The sequence below is a fragment of the Rhipicephalus microplus genome, chromosome X (assembly GCF_043290135.1).
Source record: "Rhipicephalus microplus isolate Deutch F79 chromosome X, USDA_Rmic, whole genome shotgun sequence".
In the NCBI taxonomy this organism is placed as follows: Eukaryota; Metazoa; Arthropoda; class Arachnida; order Ixodida; family Ixodidae; genus Rhipicephalus; species Rhipicephalus microplus.
The window spans coordinates 155,237,914-155,244,640 of NC_134710.1; positions in this window are offsets into that span (position 1 = coordinate 155,237,914).

The following is a 6,727-nucleotide window of genomic DNA, read 5'->3' on the forward strand; positions in this document are numbered from 1 at the left end:
ATGGTGAATCGGATGCATATTTTTGGGCAAAGGTTTTATGTACAGGGCCTTATATAACTCTCGCCGCACCTGAATTTTAGTGTCCCCAGTGGGAGCCTCTGCTCCAATGCCAATCCTTTCCAATATGATCCTGCCCGCTTTGGTTGTCGAAAGCCTAGCGTGCTGCGTCACCAGATGCGCCTCCCATAATTCATCCAGGGTGTTGTGTACCCCTAGTTTTAACAGCCTTCTGTAGGCGCGTTGTTAGGCAACCCAAGCGCTGCCTTGTAAGCTTGCCGGATCATAGCCTCGACCTTACCTGTTTCTGCGGCATCCAACTTCATATAAGGTGTCGCGTAAGTAATCCTGCTGAGCACAAACGCCTGTACCAGCTTACAGACTTCTTTTTCTTTAACCCCGCTCTTACGGTTAGCGATTCTTCTGATTAGCCTGACAGTAGCATTGACCGTGGTCTTAAGTTTTTCAAGGGCCACCCTATTCTTCCTGTTAGTTTGCAGATATAGGCCAAGAATTCTAATCGTTTGAGCTTCAGCTACTGGCTTACCCCCTACCTTTACCTCTAACGGCGGTGGCGGAATATAGTGTCTTGCATGTAGCCCTCTGGGTTTGTCCCGAACCACAAAGAGCTCTGACTTGGGCTGAGAGCATGAAAGTCCCGCCTCCCCTGCCAACTCTTCGACAATATTAACTGCCTGTTGTAGTGTTTCTTCCAGATGCGCGTCACTACCCCTGGTTACCCATAGAGTAGTATCATCTGCATAAAATGTGTGTTTGAGTCCCGGTATCTCCTCCAGCCTCGGCGGTATTTTAATTAAGGCGATATTAAACAGGAACGGTGACAAAACTGAACCCTGCGGCGTCCCTTTGCCTCCCAACGCGAATGAGTCCGATTTGATATCTCCTATTGAAATTTCTGCGGTTCGGCCCTCCAAGAATGATCTGATGTAGCGAAATGTCCTGACCCCTGGGCCAATTTCCGATAGGTTATTCAATATTGCCTCATGCGAAACATTGTCGAAAGCTTTATTCAGGTCAAGCCCCAATACAGCTTTGGTGCCCGTGTCATGCTCGGGATCGACTACATCATGTTTTAACTGTATCATGACATCCTGTGTGGACAAATTGGCCCTGGAACCTATCATAGTTGGGGGAAAGATGGCCTTGTCCTCTGCATAATTCTGAAGCCTGTTGAGAACCACGTGCTCCATCAATTTGCCCACGCATGATGTCAGCGATATGGGGCGCAGGTTTTCCAAGCAGACTTTCTTGCCTGGCTTCGAAATAAATATAATCCTAGCATGCTTCCATTGTGCTGGGATCTCCCCGGCCACCCAATACTCATTTATGAAGTCAGTGATTGCCCCGACCGATTTGAAATCTAGGTTTCTCAGCATTTTTTAGTAACTCCATCCGGACCTGCGGCAGACGTAGTACGCAGCTGCCCCATGGCAAACTCCACCTCCGCAATTGTGAACTCTTCATCTAGATCTGAGTTTTCCACCCCCGAGTAGTGTGGCAAGCAACCGTCTACTCCATCAGTTATGTACCGATTCCGGAGTTCCTGTATGAACTCTCCAATTGTGCCTTCATATTGATGCATCAACCGAGTCATTTGTCCCCGTTGCGCCGATTTTGTTGCTGCCGGATCCAAAAGATGCCTTAACAGCTGCCACGTCTTTTTGCATCCAAACTGTCCATTCATGCGATCACAAATCTGGCCCCACTGCTTGGCTTGCAACTCAATTGTATAATTTTCGATTTTACGTTCTAACTTGGCAGTCCTTCTGCGAAGGACGCCATTATGTTTTTGCTTCTTCCACCTTCTCAAGAGACTCGCGTGCGCTTCCCACATGTGTAATAGTCTCGAGTCAGCGGTAAACTCCTCCTGCTCGACTGGCACTTCTACCGTGGTATTATTTACATCCTCCTTGAGCGCCTGTACCCATGCATCCAGGTAATTAATTTTCCCGTTAACAGTGTCTGCTCTGTTTTTCCTAAATCTGTCCCAATCTGTAATTATATGCCCCCTCACTTTGTCTTTGTGCTTTGCAGCGCTAAACGTCGTGGAAAGGATATAGGGATCACTTCCTAGGACTTGTCCCGTGTTAATCCACTTTGCATTACTGATGCCTCTAAAAAACATAAGGTCTGGAGAGGTATCCATGCTTATGCTGTTGCCTATCCTCGTATGATCTTGTGGATTGTTTAACAGCGTCCATCGAAGATCCCGGGCAACTTGCCAAAGCTGATTGCCCTTTGGGATGGCTCGAATATAACCCCACTCCGGGTGAGGCGCATTGAAATCTCCTACCACTATAAGCGGAGCGCGAGCTGCTAACCGTTGAGTTTGAATCAGGAGTTGTGGCAAGCCCAATCCTTTATCTTTTAGAGAACTATACACATTAAGTAAAAACAGACTCTTCTCATACTTTCGTTTAGGCAAAATCTCTAGCAGGACATAGTCTTCCCTGCTGCTATCTACAGAATGCTGAATGGCAGTGATGTTGCGATGGACTAGCACGGCTGTGAAGACGCGTGATACGCCCCTTGAATCAATTCCTGGCGCTGTAAATGCCTTAAATCCAGGTAATTTTACGGAACCACTAGCCTCCTGTAAGGCTATTATGTCTGGTTTACTGTCCAGATTTTGTACGTGCAACTGCAGGTTACCCCGCTTTTGACGAAAGCCCCTGCCGTTCCACTGCCAAACCTCAATTTGCTGGCGAGGCGCCATGATGAGGCACCACGTTGACTAATGGCACTTGGCCACCCACGGGAGGCAGTCTTGTCTCCAATAGAGTATGAAGCTGCTGAAACATGCCCATGACCTCGGTTTGGGAATCCCTAAATTCAGTGGAGAGCATGTCGAGACGCTCCTCTATTGTGTCTAATCTGGCTGCAATCTTTTCGACTCGAGCCTCCAACCTATCCTGTCTTTTCCCTTGTTTGCCTACTTTATCCGCAAGTGTTGTTACATCCGACTTAAGACTAATGACCTTAAAAAACAGGCTGTGGCATGTCTACTGGTGACGTTTCGGCTAATCGTTTTGCGTTAGCTACCTCATCCCCCAGCAGTAGTCTCTTCACTGTCCCCCGATTCTCCACTTCCATAGCTGCACTCTCCTGTACGCGAGCAGACGCCTCTTGCGTCGCTTTCTGTCTCTTCACTGTCCCCCGATTCTCCACTTCCATAGCTGCACTCTCCTGTAAGCGAGCAGACGCCTCTTGCGTCGCTTTCTGTAGGCCTTGCACTGCTGGTGCCTGTGTCCCCTGCCGTTGGTCGTTTCTAAGTGCGCGTTCCATCTCTGCAATTCTGTTTTCCATTCTATTAATCAAGTCTCCCTGTCGCTGAACCAGCGCTGCTAACTCCCTCTCTCGAGCGGTTTCGTTCTGGGAGGCCGTGTTTGACAAGCTCACCTTTTTGTTGGTGTCGCGTGCGTAGCTGTTGGTACTGGATGCTTGTCCACCACCTTGGCCGCCCCCGCGCCCTGGCAATGGTGGGAAGGAACTCGACTGTTCCCTGCTTTTGCTTGTGCCTTCTTTACCTCTCGGTGACCGCTCCATGGCCCTCGAGGACCGCTTATCGTTGCCAGCTTCGCTCTCTCTTTCGATGCTCTGCTGCCGGCCTGTCAGTGGCTTGCGAAGCAGGCGAAACTTGCAGTTCCGGCTCCCTGTGTGATGCACACCATGGCACACGATGCAGTCCGGCGTGCACGTAGGTGGCTCTCCTTCTGGCGGGGCAGGATGGTCCTTCGCGCAACGGTGACATAGGTTGCTCTTCGGACGATAGCAAACGTCAGCTCGATGTCCAACTCGTCTGCAGTTGTAGCAGGTCTCGACTAAATTTCTGTACGGGATCACAGTGTACAGACAGTTCCAGTAAGTAATCTGCCGGGGTATTCGTTTTCCCCCGAACGTAATCTGAATCGCCTTGGACTTTCCCAGAGGTCTCGCGTCCAGAGTGTCTATGCCTTCAATCTTCTTCAGGAATCCCGCCCGAACTTCTTCCACTGGGGCATCCTACATAAGCATTGTAAATCACTCCCCGCAGGGAGTTCTCCAACGGTGCCACGAACGCCGAAACCGGCAGGTCATGATCACCCAGCTTGAGCGTCTTCACAGTTGCATATGCCCCACTGCGATTTATGCACAGTGTGCTCACCATCAACGTGTTGTTTGTGCCATTAACCCGCACAATGTCTTCTTCAACGAATCGCACTCGTTAGACGCGCTGCTGCTCTCAGTGCACATCCGAGTTCTCTCGCTGTCACAACACTCAAGTCCCAGTTCTGGGGCCTGTACACAGTCTTGAAATCCGTGGCTGGCAACTTGAGAAACAATCCGCGTTTCTTCCATACCGGCGCTTTCCCCCGCTTGACTTGCTGCACTCAGTGCGTCTTGCGCCCGTCGCTGCCGGCCTGCGTCTCGCAAGGCTTACTCTTGGCGTTCTCGCCATGATGAGTCTTCTTAAATCGGTCCTGTGCCTTCAGCACTGGAGCCCACTCTCCCGCTTCAAAATCTTCGGGTGTTATAGTCTCCCCTTTGACGCAGTATTCCATCTTCAGCCCAGCGAGGCCCACGGTCACCGGGCGCAAGTCAGACGCCCGGCAACGCGGCCCAGGCTTGGCCTAGGAGATAGGCCTAGCCTTGCCACCGCGGGGTTGATAGGAAAATCTTGGAAACTCCAAAAACGGGGACAAACTTGCCTAAACGAGTAGTGTCCGTAGGTACAGGGCAACTTCCTGCAGACGAGCCCACTGACAGAAAGTCCAGAAAAAAGCGCGTCCGCCGATAGCCGGTCACCGGGCCGAAGCTCATGCGAAACACGTCCGCACAGCGTCTCACTCCAGCCGCGTCTCCGCGGTATGTGAAGGAACCAAGCCTCGTCGCCCAGCTTGCAGTTGAGCTGAATGGCCACCTTGGTCGCCACTGAAAGTATGTTGTTGCGGTTCTCGATGGTGCGAGAAAGGATCACCTGCGAGAAAGTCGCCCCATCAAAGTAAGATGTATGCTGGCAATTTTCTCGCTGGTGAACGAACACGCGATGAAGCACCAACCTACTTCAACCATCGTGCAAGAACGATAGGTTTCAGTGGGCTGGTGTTTGTCGATAACTAATACCACCTGCCTGTCACAAGATGTTTGTTTAAGTTGCTGGGAATGATAAAATGTTCAGCAAGGAGAGTTCCTTGAGTATCCCATCCTAACAAAAAATTTAGCTTCAGCCAATAAAAGAAAATAACCACTACGAAACAAGCTGTGCATTTCTTTTGTCCTTGAGATGTTTAATTGACTAAAAAAACAAGGCAACGTTTTAGTGATATTAAAGGAATAGGGTAAGCAATAGTATTGAAAAAAATTTTTCTTTTTGCATTACTTGAAATCTGCAGCCTTTCTTGAACTAGAATCAGTAGTTTCTTTGCCTTAGTACGATTTTTTTTCTCTAAAAATGACATACTTCAAAACTTGTGCGGTGGCTTGCCATGCCCCGATTATTACATAACAAGATATTCCTTGCAAATAAGCATCATAGTCATATGGAATATACGGTTCGCAAGCTGGAGTGCATTTGGCACATTCAAGAAAAGATGGGCCCAGAGCTCCGAAAACGAAAGAAAGCAGAGGCATCAAGCTTTCCGTCGGAGAATCTAGATCTGCTTGGGGAGGTTTTAGTGCATCATCATTGGCAAGCACCAAGATTATTAATGGGCCATTAAAAGAAATAGAGCCAGCCTGGAAGACATAAGAAAAGCTGCCCTGTTTACATATTTTTCACACGACATCAAAGGATACTGTCACATGTAAATACCGCGAAAACGTCGACACATACCATCGAGCCGGCATTGTGGTACGTGTCATAGCCTATGACGATAGTGTTTGACCGGTATATGCAGGTACCAGGCTTTGCTGCCCAGCTTGCAGTTTAGCTAAATGGCCACCTTGGTCGCCACTGATGTTCTTGAGGTTCTCGATGGTGCGAGACGGGATCACGTGCGAGGTTGAAATATATCACGGTACGCATGTGTGATAAAGGTGGCGCTATGTTATTCAAGGCTTTTCTTTCTATTATTATTTTGAAATGAGGTGCTTTAGTTTGCGGCTAGTTCAGGAACTGCGTACAGGCGATCATGCCGATTCCTTTCTCATTCATCTTTTTTCGAAAGCTGCGTGTCAATGACTTTTCTATACTGCTTAAAGCGTGTATGTATGAATATGTGGAGTCAAAGAAGGCTTCCGTGTGTCAGCTTTGAAGTGTGCAGCACTCTTGTCGTTTTGCTTTCGTATGTGTGTGGCCACAGCCCACCGCACGAGATATGACATTCGTCATAGTGTGACAGAAGAATGTGGTGCGTCTTGGATTCTGTTCGGTGTCGTGCACATCAGTGAAATGGTGCGCGAAAAAAGAAGGCACATTGTTGGACAACCGGAATACCGAAATCTCTCAAAAAGTGCGCGTTTGTGATTTCCTTGAATATTACGCAGCAATATTCTTGAGGAGGAGGCTGTGTCACAATTGACTGCAGTATTCGTTCCGCCCGCACGCCCCATCATCCGAGGAAGGGCGATTTTGTGTTGGGAAGATGACATCTGGTGACTAACGAAGCAGCAGCGGCGCCGCCGCGTCTTTTCTACACTTGCACCGAATGGAGAAACATGTGTTGGTGGAAAGAAGAAATGACCTCGAGAGGGGACGGGACGTCCCGAAAGAGTTTGGACAGCGTCGGAA